The sequence below is a fragment of the Haliotis cracherodii genome, unplaced genomic scaffold, assembly GCF_022045235.1.
Source record: "Haliotis cracherodii isolate W230 unplaced genomic scaffold, xgHalCrac1.p SCAF_3, whole genome shotgun sequence".
NCBI classification, from domain to species: domain Eukaryota; kingdom Metazoa; phylum Mollusca; class Gastropoda; order Lepetellida; family Haliotidae; genus Haliotis; species Haliotis cracherodii.
The window spans coordinates 15,244,309-15,260,791 of record NW_027266286.1 but is presented as its reverse complement, the minus strand read 5'-3'; the positions used below and the strand labels follow the sequence as shown (position 1 = coordinate 15,260,791).

Sequence of the window (16,483 nt, the reverse complement as noted above, 5' to 3'; positions counted from 1 at the left end):
AACCCGTCAAGGGTGTCACTGTGATACGGTCTGGTTATTACACCCCCTATGATATGACCGGCAATTTTATGACACAATAGTCTTACGTCATCTCGCTTTTGGGGGACCTATTTTCTTTCGCGATATATTTGGTTGTTGTATGGCTGTCAGTGTAAAGCTGAAGACACACGCACCACCGAAGTTATGTGTACACAACCTTCGAGGAAGAAAATAGGGAGATAAAACATTATAAGAATATATTTTCACTTTGAGGGCCAAAAATTGTAGGAACAACGTCGCAACCTCCCTCGTTCATACAGTTGGCCGTCACTGCATGACACTTAATACGCTGAAAGTCTATTCTTAAATAGATGGGGTGGCCTGGTGGTTAAAGCGTTCGCTCGTCACGCCGAAGACCCGGGTTCGATTCCCGACATTGGTACAACATGGGAAGCCAAATTCTGGTGTCCCCCGCCGTGGCATTGCTAGAATATTGCTTAAAGCGGTGTAAAACCATACTCACCTACAACTGGACATTGATAAGTATGTTTGTTTGTTTGTTTAACGCCGCACTCAACAATATTCCAGCTGTATAACTGCGGTCCGTCAAAAACGAGCCTGGGTCAGTCAATCCAATGATTGACATCATGAGCATCGATCTACGCAATTGGGAAACTATGACGTGCGTCAACCAGGTCAGCAAGGCTGGCCGCGTGAACCCGTCAGTCACTTTTTACGACAAGCATGCGCTGCTGAAGACCAATTCTAACCCGGATCTTCACGTGACAATGGGTTGTCTATTTTCTGCTGCGGTCGGGTAGCCTAGTGGTTAAAGCGTTCGCTCGTCACGCCTAAGACCCGGGTTCGATTCCCGACATGGGTACAATGTGTGAAGCCCATTTCTGTCCCCCGCCGTGATATTGCCTGAATATTGCTAAAAGCGGCGTAAAACCATACTCACTCACTCACTCCAAGACGCTGGTTTGATTCCTTTAATAAAAGTCAGTATAATATTTTGTAGGAGTAGCAGAACACGTTTTTATTTACAATTTACAATCATTTATTTGTCTGCCCCTCGCCTGTCTGAGTGATGGTCAAGGGTACAGTCTTTGGTACACTGATCAGTGTCATAGGTACATCATCTAAGTGGGATTAGAGTAAAATATTATTGTTAGATTGCGAGCATACTAACAAACCAGTATTGCCGGGACTGTCAATAGCCCCGCGCAGAGTACCCCTTTTAGCAGTCTTCATGCTACAAGGGGGGCACGGGGGGCCCAGTCGTCTAAGGCGCCGCGATTCGCTGTGCAGAGTTGAGTCCCTTGGGCACGCCAGGAACCTATGATTGTGGGTTCGAATCTCGGTTCGCCCCGATTATGTTTCTAGGTTTGTCAGCACCATACCCATGCTCGTGGCTTCACCGAAGTGGTAAACGTCTGAGACCTGCATCACTTCGGGCTTTCCTCCCACATTAAGCTGACACGCCGTGAAATAACTGGAATACTGTTAAAAGCGGCGCTAAACCAAACTCACTCACTCACTCACTCATGCTACAAGACACATCGCTGTACGGCTGTACAAGCCGTGATGTGTTGTACCCAACATGTGATATTCCATATTGGTTATTACGCCGATTTCGTTGTCTTGACCACCTGACGATACATAAATATTACCATTAAAATAGACCAGAGACGTCGGGGCAAATGAAATCTTAATAATCACGCTAGTCTTGTTCGCTGATAAAGAAAAACTATACACGCAATTCCCCATGTTGTAATAAAGCAATGAGCGACTTTGATCTATTGACAGGGTAAAGATTCGGCTCCCTTTCAGTATTGTTTGCACATTTTCACCATCATATGTCATTGAGAATACACCTCCATGAAAGCGCGCAAATATCCGATTATTTATTATATCAAGTACAATCGAAATATGGTTTGATCCGACAAACAGGTGGACATTTCTGAGGTTTTGACCGCTTTGATCCATCGACTGAAGTGAGTTAGGACCCACTATAAAAAAGATGATTCTCTCTTTTACATCCATAGCAATAGAATGTATGTCCCGTTTGTGCGCGATGACCGTAACTTCAGAACTGTCCAAGGGGAATGAAATCAGTCTTCGCTCCACAGCAATCAGTAGCCGCCTTGAGCTGTGGATGAAAGCAACAGCTTTGACTGACTCTGTGCTGTTGAACGGATACAGCTGCAAAGACGAGTTGCCTAGAAACAGCTGATAAAAGGGTACCGTGCCATGTCCATAGAGTTTAGCGATGACTAATCGTGTCCTCGGGTCTTCTTGACGGTCCTGTTCTGCTTTCTTTAATGAATCTATTGAGAAAAAAGTAAGGTGGTTATTTTTTAGGTTTTATTTAGAGATCAACTAACCCTAAATTTCACAGATTTGAATGAATGAAACACGTAAGTTTCTAAAAAGTATTTTCATTTGGAATACTGACTCTACAGCCTTGAAAAAAATATATGAATACAAAGAAATGATAAAAGCGGCATTGGTGATCTTTCCAGTACTTTTTTACCTGTATTCAAATAAAGTGCTTAGCATGTGAAATAATCGATAATCTTTTTTTAACATTCCGACAAGACGTACATTTGACATTAATGGGGCGGCCGGGTAGCCTAGTGGTTTAAGCGTTCGCTCGCCACGCCGGAGACCCGGGTTCGATTCCCGACATGAGTACCATGTGTGAAGGGGGCGGAGGAGGGGGAGGAGGGGGAGGAGGGGGAGGAGGGGGCGGAGGAGGGGGCGGAGGAGGGGGCGCCATTTTAAGTAGGGGGTGGTGGTGTGGGAAGGGGTTCATTTTGGTTTGAGAACTCCATTTGTTTTGTTAATGTTAAGAGCTCAATATTTTCTCCAACAAAAAAAGATGCTCACATTTTCTTTGTACATTTGCCCTCAAGGATAGCGCACATGCGTTTCCTTACAGTGCGAGGCATAAGTATATTTCTGTCAGTGAAACGGGGGATTGATTCATTCTTTCATAAAATCTCCCCTCTGCCCGCCACTCACTGTCCGCCGACCGTCACCCATTGTCAAATCAGTAGGTGCTCTGAGCTACCTGTATAACAACGACTCTGGTAATTTCTTATGGTTTCTGAAATAAAAGTTGATCATGAAACCATGTCATGTTCATTTTGTCAGAGACGTATATGTAATCATGTGATGCCCTTGCTAGGGCTCAAATGACACTTACACTGGACACATTCCATTGTCCTCTTTCTTGAGAGAATGGACACGAGACCACTTGGACACGACCCTTTCCTCTTCTTTTTGACCTGCGTTATAATGTAAACGTTGTCAGTAAATTCACACAATGTTAAGGGAAACCGGTTGGAAACCATAGTCTGGAATGGAAGTTGCCAGTTTAAAACTAATGTCGTACAGCTCAAGAAAGCAGCTTTCTGATTGGCTAATATCAATAACTTGTTAGTCATTTCATTGGTCGGTCAAAGTTCGCAAAAGTTCATTCTGACGTTACCTTGTAATGGGATGTTCTCAAATCTTTAGCCGTATCGAGAACTAAGATATGATTTGTAATGAGACTGAATGTGCCACTGTTATAAATTACGTGTTATAAATTACGTGACATGATACTCAAAAAGGACAGATCAGTTCTTTTCGGATTTGCCGTTTTAGAGTATTGAATGTACGGAGAATCTACCTGGAATCGACAGTGTGATGTGTGTGAGTGTGTGTGTGTGTGTGTGTGTGTGTGTGTGTGTGTGTGTGTGTGTGTGTGTGTGTGTGTGTGTGTGTGTGTGTGTCTGTGTGTCTGTGTGTCTGTCTGTGTGTGTGTCTGTCTGTCTGTCTGTGTGTCTGTCTGTAAAAATAACAGTTATATTTGTTTCAAACGATGGTTGTTTTTATAACTTTGGGCATTATTAAGGGACTGGTCAGGAGAATTTTTTCATTGTAGTGGGGGTGGGGTGGGGGGGGGGGGGGGAGGGGGGGTGATATAGTCCTAAGACCAATCTCACCGCCCCACCCTCCTCCGCCCCACTTTAATACTATATGTCCAATCTCTAAGGCTGGATTGTTCGGCAAATATGGATCAAACTCAACATAGCATGTATAGTACTGTCGTCATCGCCTTAGCAGAGTGCCAAATATTTTTTTCGTATGATACTACGGGGAGAAAAAATAAAATTAAACTTGCATCCATCAATTAGGTTGTGGTACACACTTTACTTTGTTTAAATAAGGTGCCTCAGTTTCTCCGGTATGTCAGATCGAATCGTGATTCCCCCGGTACGTCAGATCGAATCGTGATTCCCCCGGTATGTCAGATCGAATCGTGATTCCCCCGGTACGTCAGATCGAATCGTGATTCCCCCGGTATGTCAGATCGAATCGTGATTCCCCATTACTACGACGTGTCATCGATGGTGTCGAGAGCTGAAGAATCTGTCCCGCCAGCTATCACAGCCCTCAGAAACGATTGCAATCACTGCAACCGTATGGCTCCCCCCCAGCCTTGTGGCCCACCCACGCCACCTGTCTACCCATTTCAATGTGTGTGTGACGTTTTTCATTACAAGGGGGTCAACTACTTTGTGGTCGTCGACAGATACTCCAACTGGCCTATAGTGGAAGGAACCTCCAGTGATGTATCTGGCCTGATTTATTACCTACACCGAACATTTGTTACCTGGCATCCCTGATGAGCTATCCTCTAATTGTGGCCCTTAGTCCACAGCCTCAGCTACCAGAGAGTTCCTTCGAACCTGGGGTGTGCATCATCGCCTGTCATCTGTTGCCTTCCCACACAGCAATTGTCGAGCAGAGGTCGGTGTCAAGACTGTCAAAAGATTGATCCCGAACAACACTGGACCTAATGGGGAACTTGACACTGAGGCCTTCCAACGTGCAATGCTACAATACAGGAACACTCCAGACTCCAAGTTATCCCCTGCTATGTGCGTCTTCGGTAGACCCGTAAAGGACTTTATACCCATACTACCTCGTCGCTATCAACCACATGACACATGGCGCGTTAACTTTTCCATGAGAGAGGATGTTTCGAGAAACCGACATATGAGGACGGATGAACGGCTTACTGAGCACACCAAACAGCTACCACTCCTTGTTGTTGGGAATCTCGTCCGAATCCAAAATCAAACAGGTCTTCACCCACTGAAACGGGACAAAACTGGATGTGTGATCGAAGTTCGCCAATTCGACCAGTATGACTCATCCAGGCCCAGCAATTCCAACAGTAATCAGCCTGTTGCCCCCTCGCAGAAGGAATTAAACTGGATTGAACCATCACCCTCAGCCGTGCCTGCAACGACTACTGTGAGTTCCTCAGACCTGTCATCGGCACTACCCGGCTTTCAACACTCAACAACCTGCCGCACTGTCGTTGACACCAATATCAAATACAAAAATGCTAACACCCCATGTCCGGTCCCAGTGGAAGTTGAACCCACACGTTCTACTCGAAGGGCTGTAAATCTTATAAAGATTGTCAGACATGCATGTGTTACATGACATTCCTGTCATCCTCCCCTTCCATAGATATAGAGGATTGGAACATTCATAATACAGCGTACTCCGTGGTCATCTGTCCGCGAGTACACAGCCCCGTGTTTTGATGCGAGACGAGTTAGCGTGTAGCTGCATATTTCAACGGCTGCAGAGATAAACTTGCTTAATAATAAACAATTATTACTTTAAACAAACAAAACAGGATTAATCACATGTCTAGATTACCTCAATCTCATTAAAATCGGATACAAGTTCTCGCTACCGCTGAGGACATCCCATTACAGGTCACGTCAGAACGACCTTTCGCGAACTTTGACCGACCAATGAAATTACTAACAGGAAATCGACATTAGCCACTAAGAAGGCAGCTTTCTCAAGCATTGCGGCACTAGTTTCAAATTAGCGACTTCCATTCCAGACTATCCTTAAAAAATCATTCAAATTTGAATCAGTCATACAGTCCGTAACGCTAGTTTTGTGTTAAACTTTAGTGGATGCATGATTAGAAAACGTATTCCGCTGACAATGTAACACAACAATATGAATATTTCATTTTTCATTTTCCTACGTGTTCGTATCATTATCTAACGTATAGTTGTCCAATTTTCGATCACGAACGTTTATACTACCCAATTTCGTTTATCCGACATACTCGTTAATCCGACATAATCCTATGCAACCAACAATGTCGGATTAAGGTGACTTGACTATATGTGAAATCACCACACCTGAAACGTTTCAGTTCATTTTAACACTCAGTCAAGATTGGACTGTCTTATTTAGTCCTTGGCATACCTTTTGCAAGATCTACCAATGATAGAGGATTATGTACATTTACATTATACCATCATATGTTGCATTAAGTTATGTTTCCTGTTCCATGTTCCAGATCTCCATCATTTGTGATGTCGAATAAAGATATGTCAAAAGAGTAGGTTACCTGACTCTACGTAACCCTTAGATCCACGTTCCGGGCAAGTATTCATTTACGATAATTAGGGTTAGATGACCCTTGATATCAAACATCTCTTCACGATTCTAAGGGTTAGGCACCCATTGCCAATCAAACACCCTTAGAGTTAGTTGTGAGATACCTATGGGCTAGATATATCTTTCAACGAATTAATACAATGTAATTTCAGGTAAATATGTGCAATGTTTATCAAGTTTCGAGTTTCGCGGAGAAAATGGCTACTGCGCATGCGCATGAATGTAAACAGTTGGTGCCGATCACGTGGTAAACGAGCTCTAACAATTTATTGTCTCGTGGTAAAGGGTTGGCTATCTAGATTAAGACCTTAGCCTAGTTTAGCATCATCCTGGCAACGCGAGTTCGATCCTCTGCGCGGCGCTAATGTGCAGACCCGTGAAGTTCCGGGTTAGAATATGTCTATGACCCATGCTTGCCGTAAAAGGTGACTATGCTTGTCGTAAGAGGCGAATGACGGGATCGGGTTGACTTGGTTGATGCATGTCATCGTATCCCAATGTCGTGGATCGATAACCATGACATTAATCACTGGAGTGTCTGTCCAGGCTCGATAATTTACAGACCGCAGTAAAAAAGGAAGGAATATTACCGAGTGCGACGTAAAACAACAAATAAACAAACAAACAAAGCTAATGTGCGCCTGGTAAAGAGCAATAGTCTCTTATGCCAGAAATAAGGATGACACTGCAAATACCTGATGCCTTGATAAGGCGATGTCCTCTGAAAACAGCGTAGCGTTGTCCATATCACCTATATGGCAAGCCAGATCTTGAGCCCCAATCATGTATGATGAACAACCACTGGTTCGACGACACAGCTCCTCGCACATCCGAAGACCAAATGGTTTTCTAGGTTTTCTTTGAGTGTGAGTGATGACAGTGCATGTCATCAAGACGATGCACATTGCTGTAAAACACCTCATCGTCAGTTTCACATGCACAGAAGCAACGTCTTTACTCTGGTGCTGTTGACCACAACACCTTTTGAAAGCACTGTAGCTTCTTATTGGCAGCATTGTTACTATTTCATGAAGCCTATCTAGTTCGCCTGCATTGTATTGATGATAAACTGTCTCCTATATGACGTCTTTATAATGTCAAGGACCACATGCTCAACCTCTGGAAACTATCAAGACTGAAAACATAAGTTCTCAGATTATACCTTGCATTTTGTCTTCAGCAACCCATGCTTGCCGTAAAAGGTGACTTTGCTTGTCGTAAAAGGCGACTAACGGGATCGGGTGGTTAGGCTCGCTGACATGGTTAATGCATGTCATCGATCCCAATTGCGTGGATCGATGCTCATGATATTAATCACTGGATTGTCTGGTCCAGACTCGATTATTTACAGACCGCCGTCATATAGCTGGAATATTGCTGAGTGCGGCGTTAAACAACAAACCAACCAACCAACTTTTAACTGCATACATTTACCAGATGTAACCTTGTCTGTATATTTTGTTGTTTCACGCCGCCCGCAGCATTATTCCAGCTATATGTATACTGCAAAGGTCGCATTTTCTGTTCACCTTTGCAGTATTGGTCATGATAAAATACATAATGAAAAATGTTACCATTCTTTTTTATAAGAAAACATTATTTAAAATTTGAAATTTGAAATACACGGCTCACACGAGTTCTATATTGTTCAAGGTATAATTTCAGTTCGCTTTGACCGATAGCCAAATGTTTCCAGTTACTAGACTTTTAGACACACTCTTCCTACGCAATAGAGGGGCGGTAGGGTAGCCTTGTGGTTAAAGCGTTCGCTCTTCACGCCGAAGGTCCAGGTTCGATCCCCTACATGGGTACAGTGAGTGCAGCCCATTTATAATGTGCCCAGGGGGCACGGGTGGCCCAGTCGTCTAAGGCGCCGCGATTCTCTGTGGGGAGTTGCGTCCCTTGGGCACGCCAGAAACCTATGATTGTGGGTTCGAATCCCGGTTCGCCCCGATTATGTTTCTAGGTTCGTCAGCACCATTACCGTGCTCGTGGGTTTCACCGAAGTGGTAAACGTCTGAGACCTGCATCACTTCGGGCTTTCCTCTCACATTAAGCTGACTAGCCGTGATTCAACTGGAATACTGTTAAAAGCGGCGTTGAACTCACTCACTCACTCTAATGTGCCCCGTCGTGATATTGCTGGAATATTGCTTAAAGCGTCTTAAAACCAAACTCACTCACTAAGCAATGGACGTGTATAGTTCTTCGGGGATTAAACCAGGATAAACAGCGATAAGGGCACCTATGATGCGTGCGCATTGATTGAAGTTAACTTAAGCCTCATAGAAGATTTAATGGATCAATCATCAATCGTGAACAAGATGCGAACATTTCGGGGTACACTCGCGATCGTTGAGACATCACTTTGAACATCGTCATACATAGCCTTGACAGTTACCGTTACGACCGGGCGGAAGAAACGAATGGTTAGATGGGCTCGTTTCTTGCACGGTGTGCCTTGCGTTAACATTACAGTACAGGAATACCTACATACGTCTTACACAGACACATTACCTCGCTGTGGAGATGAAAACAATATCCATCTTCATCTTCGGTTAGCTGGCTCTATTATCATTTCATGCAAATGATTCATGCACATGTTTAAGCATGAAGCTGTAACAATATATCATCGCATCAACCCAAAGATTATTTTAAGTGAAATAAAAAATATAGGAAGTAAACTGCAACTCACTGTGTACTTAAATAGACACTGCAGCTCATTCTGTGCTTAAATAGAAACTGCAACTCACTGTGTACTTAAATAAACACTGCAACTCACGATGTACTTAAATAATCACTGAAACTCACTGTGTACTTAAATAAACACTGCAACTCACTGTGTACTTAAATAAACACTGCAACTCACGATGTACTTAAATAATCACTGAAACTCACTGTGTGCTTAAATAGAAACTGCAACTCACTGTGTACTTAAATAAACACTGCAACTCACGATGCACTTAAATAATCACTGAAACTCACGATGTACTTAAATAATCACTGAAACTCACTGTGTACTTAAATAAACACTGCAACTCACTGTGTACTTAAATAAACACTGCAACTCACGATGTACTTAAATAAACACTGCAACTCATTCTGTACTTAAATAAACACTGCAACTCACTGTGTACTTAAATTAACACTGCAACTCACTGTGTACTTAAATAAACACTGCAACTCACTGTATACTTAAATAAACACTGCAACTCACTGTGTACTTAAATAAACACTGCAACTCACTGTGTACTTAAATAAACACTGCAACTCACTGCGTACTTAAATAAACACTGCAACTCACTGTGTACTTAAATAAACACTGCAACTCACTGTGTACTTGAATAAATACTGCAACTCACTGTGTTCTTAAATAAACACTGCAACTCATTCTGTACTTAAATAAACGCTGCAACTCACTGTGTACTTAAATAAACACTGCAACTCACTGTGTACTTAAATAAACACTGCAACTCACTGTGTACTTAAATAAACACTGCAACTCACTGTGTACTTAAATAAACACTGCAACTCACTGTGTACTTAAATAAACACTGCAACTCACTGTGTACTTAAATAAACACTTCAGCTCACTGTGAACTTAAATAATCACTGTAACCTACGGTATACTTTAATAAACATTGCAACTCACTGTGAACTTAAATACTAGTAGTCACTGCAGCTTAAGGTATACTCAAATAAACACTACAGTCTTGTTGTAACTCTATCAAATATACTTTATATGCAGAGGAGGTCAGTGTTTATAATGTAAACTACGTACAGTAAACTACGGTTATAACGAACTCAAAAGGACCACTATTTTAGTTCGTTATAAGCATATATACAGCATAACTACATCAAATACTCGGGACTAAAAAGATAGTTCGTTATATCCGTCAGTTCGTTATAAGCGTGTTCGTTATAACCGTAGTTTACTGTATATGGTGCCTAAATCCACACATCGGCTCAGTGGCGTTTGTTCAAATACCCCTTTGAAGGGAATTTTAGACACATTAAAAGTCTCCATGGCATACTCGATATATTGTATTGAATTATGGTTTGAATCCTTCTATAAAGAGACTACAGAGGTGGTGTCTCTTTAAAAAGACAAGGGTTTTGTCTGTCTCGTATTTCACATACACATGCATCGAAAACATCCGATTTCATGGATGAAAACATGGAAAACTTCCGATTTCGTTGATGGGGCACAGGATCAAATCAGAGAAATTTATAGTTTAGTAGTATTGCAGAAACATTAAACTTGGCTTCACACAGCATGTCCATATGCAGAATGAAACCCGGATACTCAGCATGACGAGCGAACACTGAACTATGCCACCCAACTCCCAATCAGAGCCCTTGCTGTCATAGTCGACATGCATTTCCGATTCAATTAATAGACCGTGTGAAAGGCTTTGACGCTGTTCATTTTGATAACAAGGTTAAGTAAACGCGTTTCTGTTCGTGTTGTAAAATAACAAAGACATCTGAACAACAATATAACCTTAAAACCACACCGTCAATTGAAATGAAAGGGGAATGGGTGTCCCACAGTCTAAGGCGCCGCCGCGTTTGTTTCGTTTCTTTAGTGTTAACGTCGCACTTAGCAATATTCCAGCTATATGGCGATGGTCTGTAAATGATCAAGTCCAGAAAGACAGAGACTGACATCTTCAGCATTTATCTGTTGGAATATGATGACATGCATCAAACCAAGTCAGCGAGTCTGACCACCCGATCCTGTTAGTTGCCTCTTGCGACAAGCATGGGTTGCTGAAGGCCAGTTCCAAGGGGGCTCGGCATGGGTTATTCACGTGCAGACTGTATTGCTCGTGGCGGGGTATGAGAGATTTATTCCCCTGTTGAGTAATGTATTACCCTCTAAGGCGGTACTTACACAGTATGTTATTAAGATGACGTCGACCAATCAGATCTCATCATTCTGACATGAAGGGTATGATAATATCGCATATTCTCTCCGATAAATATGCTTGGTATGTCTGCACTTATTCGACCCAAGTATTCCCGCGAAAATATGGGTCCGGGAAGTGGGTTCAGTACTCCTTGGGGAACCGTGTCAGCCCATATTTTACGTGATAAATTCAGCCGTACAAACAGTTAGTTGTTTAGATATTTACGTTTTATTCTTGAATTCTTGAGATAAGAAGTCAATAGAATACATTTCGTGAACAGTTTACCATATACGATGATTGACGCAATGAAGGTTGATGATCCCTATAACATATATCTGAGTTGAATAATAATCGTTGATATTCTGATGCCACTACTGATACCTATATCTATTCCAGAGCCACCTCCTCGGATCAAAGGTGTCATCCCTCAGCTCCGTTGTAAAACGACAATCCTCGGTTTCCTTTTCCAGTTCCTCCAACGCCATGTTCGACACAGCCAGCCTCTTTCCCACGTCTGAGCCTCGTTGTAGTGGATCTGGACAAAGCTGTGTCGGTCGGCGTACTTATCCCGATCTTTTTTCAGCAAGTTCTTAAGCAACAGCGGGTATTTAAAGATGTAGAACCTCACAGTCTTAAACGGACAATCTTCGATTATCAGTGGCCTTAAATCTAAACGGTTCGCAAACGCTTGGAACTCCTCGTCCTTTTCTTCCAAAGGTCGGGTCCTGAGCGTAGTAGGTCGTCTTAGTAACGAAGCGTTCAAATGTGAAGCCGGAAGTGGTTTCGAAGCAATTGGGGTAGTTGTCTCCTCTGTGAAGACTGACTTCCGGTCTGCTGTGAAGGGCGAAGAATAGGATTCTAGTTTTGTCGTGAGAGTCGGGTAGAGTTCTGGAATTGTAGGACTTGTGAAGGTGTCATCGGCAATGGCCAAATGATGAACCCTCTGCTCGAGCTGGTATATTTTGGGTAACCTGGGATTCTTCTTGGCGTACACGATGGAGTTCTTCTTAAAGGTTCTTTCGTTCTTAATCTTTTCCTCCCGCCCTGAAAAAAAGAATAACAAAGGAAACGGTCCAATGGTGACTTTTTTTCAAATCATCTAATGTCATCTCTTGCTAAATCATCACATTAAACATGTTAAACAGTACTGAAAAGATTCGTCTGTTATATTTTCATCTCCTAAGCTTTTCTTTCAAAATTCATTTTTAGACTTCCACAAGGAGATGTATATGTAATTGAATTAAAAATTTTTTCAGTTGTATATGAAAACTATATTTATGAACAGCTCCGCGATACAGTTGTTAGACAAATGTTCACGTTATGATGGTTTGGGTTTTTTTAATTTGTGAAAATATGCGACTGTATTATTGGCATCTTCTGAGGTTTTCTTTTAAAATCCAGTTTCAGATTTCTGCAAGGAAATGTAAATGTAGGTGAATTAATGTTTTCGATTGTATACGAAAGCTATAATAATGTTGGATGCAGTTGCAAGATAAATTTTCACTTCATTGTGGCTTTGTTTGTGTGTTTGTTTGTTTGTTTGTTTCTTTACTTTTTTGTTTGTTGTTGAACGCCGTGCTCAGCAATATTCAAGGCATGTAACATCGGTCTGTAAATAATCGAATCTAATCCAGACAGTCCAGTGATTGACATCATGAGCATCGATCTACGCGAATGGGATGCGAAAACACGCATCAACCACGTCAGCGAGCCTGACCAACCGATCCAGTTAGATGCCCCTTACGAACAGCATGGGTTGCGGAAGACCAATTCTTGCCCGTATGTTCACAGGGACTTTATTGTGGCAGTGACCTACACCTCCCTAAATATACTGTTTAGGATTGGCGCCTGTTAAAATGTATGTATACCTGTTCACAAATTAACTTATAAATCGTCTTGTTGAATTGGACACTGTCACTTTGTCATCTACCAAAACAAGCTTTTTGACCATTTGTAGCATTTTGTATTTCATCGAAGGGTGATGCAGCTCAAAATATATTGCGTTGTCGCATTAACAACTCAATTAGAATGTGTGAAAAGGGCGCGAAAATGTGCGAAATATTGATAACTTGGCGTTGTCGCCCATTTTCAATAATGTTATACTTGTGTAGAAAGTGAATTAATCTACACAAGCGCAGAAATGGTTATATTTCTATACAAACTCCAGTGTGTTGTTTTTAATTCTAATGATTCTAAAACCAAAGTTCCAATGGGAATATGGGGTGGGGTTCTTTTTTTGAGTGAGTGAGTTTGGTTTAACGCCGCTTTTAACAGTATTCCAGTTATATCACAGCGTGTCAGCTTAATGTGGGAGGAAAGCCCGAAGTGATGCAGGTCTCAGACGTTTACCACTTCGGTGAAACCCACGAGCACGGGTATGGTGCTGATAAACCTAGAAACATAATCGGGGCGAACCTGGATTCGAACCCACAATCATAGGTTTCTGGCGTGCCTAAGGGACGCAACTCACAGTGATTCGCGGCGCCTCAGACGACTGGGCCACCCGCGCCCTAAGGTGTGCCAGAAAACAGTGATCGTGGGTTATAATCCCAGCACCATGTACATGAATCACTTCCTGTTTTCCTCCAACACAAAGCTCACACGCCGTGAAATAACTGGAATACTGTCAAAATGGCATTAAACAATACTCACTCACTCGTGATATCCCTGATAGCGCTTCCTGTGCACATTCATCAATAATCAAAGATCATGTTCCATTAAAATTTTGAAAATAAGTTATGATTGTGGGTTCGAATCCCGGTTCACCCCGATTATGTTTCTAGGTTAGTCAGCACCATACCCGCGCTCGGGGATTTCACAGAAGTTGTTCAACGTCTGAGACCTGCATCACTTGGGGCTTTCCTCCCACATTAAGCTGACACGCCGCGATATAACTTGGAATACTGTTAAAAGCGGCGTTAAACCCAACTCACTCACTCAATTGAAAATTAGTAGAAACTAATACAAGCGGGACAATGCGATAACGGTACATTTTGAAATGTCGCGCTGTTGCATTGTCCCGCTTATGCAAAGTTTGACACATTTTGCTTGTTTTATTGTGGGGAATGTAAAAAGTCACAATTTCTCATTTCCTTTTGTTTTAACTTATACCCGCCAGCCTACTATAGGTCTGCATACGAAATGGCCAGAAAAGTAATGAGTGAGTGAGTGAGTACGGTTTTACGCCGCTTTTAGCAATATTCCAGCAATATCACGGCGGGGGACACCAGAAATGGGCTTTACACATTGTACCCATGTCGGGAATCGAACCCAGGTCTTCGGCATGACGAGCGAACGCTTTAACCACTAGGCTCCCCGACAGCCCCCAGAAAAGTCATGAAAAGTGTCAATCAATCTCTTTTTTAACACCTGTGAAGCAAGGATTGTCAATCTACCCAAATTCAAATGAAGAATATAAACAATTCAAGACACGAGAACTAGTTCATGTTGTAATACCCTAAGTTTATCTCCTACAGGTATAAGAACTTTACAGTAATGAAGGCAGGCATAGTACAAATTTGATTAATATATGATATTTATCACTGTGTATTATACTTTTTGCTGGGAATGAAATGTATTTAGTAATCTTCTACACCTAAGTGAGAAAAGTATGTTTTAATGTGCGCTTAAATCAGTACTTGTATTGATCATCTTTTTCATTTGCCGCTTAACTGGGGCTTTTTAAACCGATCCAATTTCTAAAAAATATCACGACGATTGAGACCAAAATTAGTATGGCATATATCTTTGGGAATACGTTTGGGAAGTATATTTTTAAGCCAGCCGAGCAAAAGCATTAATCAAAGATAATTTCCATCTTGGTAGTATTCATTTGAAAGAAAACTTCTTTACATCACTTGCAAATATCCATGCCAATACCAAGCAGGGTTTGGAGAAGAATACGTACATATATTTGGACCCGAGTTTGTGTAACGCACAGTATCTACCTGACTCCTCCGGTACTACTTGGCATGATTTTAATGTTATTGTTAATATTATCGTAATCCTTATGAAAAAAGGAGGCACGGGTGACCCAGTCGTTTAAGGCGCCGCGATTCTTTGTGCAGAGTTGCGTCCTTTGGACACGCCAGAAACCTATGATTGTGGGTTTTTATCCCGTTTTGCCCCGATTATGTTTCTAGGTTTGACAGCACCATACCCGTGCTCGTGGGTTTCACCGTAGTGGTAAACGTCTGAGACCTGCATCACTTCGGGCTTTCCTCCCACATTGAAATGACACGGCGTGATATATCTGGAATACTGTTAAAGGCGGCGTTAAACTCACTCACTCACTTAACACAAAAACTCATTACACTTAAATCAACCTTAGTTACATGTGCAGATTTAATAAAATAATAAAGTAAGTCAGGAAAACTATCATTTTTAACCAAACTAATATAGAAGGCCATCAGCATATTTAGTTAATAGACAAACATTTGACAAAAAGTGTGAGTGAAAATATTAGACGAGTTAATGAACACCCGAAATCTGTCTTGTAAAACTTTAGATATTCAAAGAGGAAAATGTAAACTTACTATTTACAGCGTCTTTGTCGTAATCCAAACCTTCGTATACTGCTTGATAGATTTTCAGATAATGAACGGAACAATTTGCAAGTGGATCCATGCGTAGAAGCTTCAAAACTTAATGCGGGAAACGCTGACGTCATAGACCGGTGACGTCACAGTATCGTGACGTCACAATCACTGTGCCTTTAGGTATCCATGTTAAACTGCGGCATGGCAATCTCCTACCCAGAGTTCCTTGCGGTGGCCAGCCAGCATAGTACCTCTGCCACAGGCCAGCGCCATGTCACATCTTAGACAGTCCATTCAAGATATTGCATAATTATGCTTTTCAGCCGTTTCATATTTGACAAGTCTACACATTTTGAGAAACAAATGCCAAAGAATGGTTACGGTTCATTAAGAAAGTATCCTAATGCGTGAAAATCTACTTCAAAATGCGTATCATCCTTTGTTTACATTGGTTGTACGGCTGCACGTGCTGTCATCCAAGCGCTCCGGAGAGCTGGCTATACGGTCACTTTGATACAGACAGATATTTGTCATTCACCTCACTGTCGCAGTTGTACT

At 42.0% G+C, this 16,483-nt stretch overlaps 1 pseudogene; it reads right to left on the bottom strand.

The window, feature by feature from the left end:
* Positions 1 to 11,758: 11,758 nt before the first annotated feature.
* Positions 11,759 to 16,013, bottom strand: LOC139473995 (uncharacterized; annotated as a pseudogene).
* Between the last annotated feature and the right edge of the window lie 470 nt (positions 16,014 to 16,483).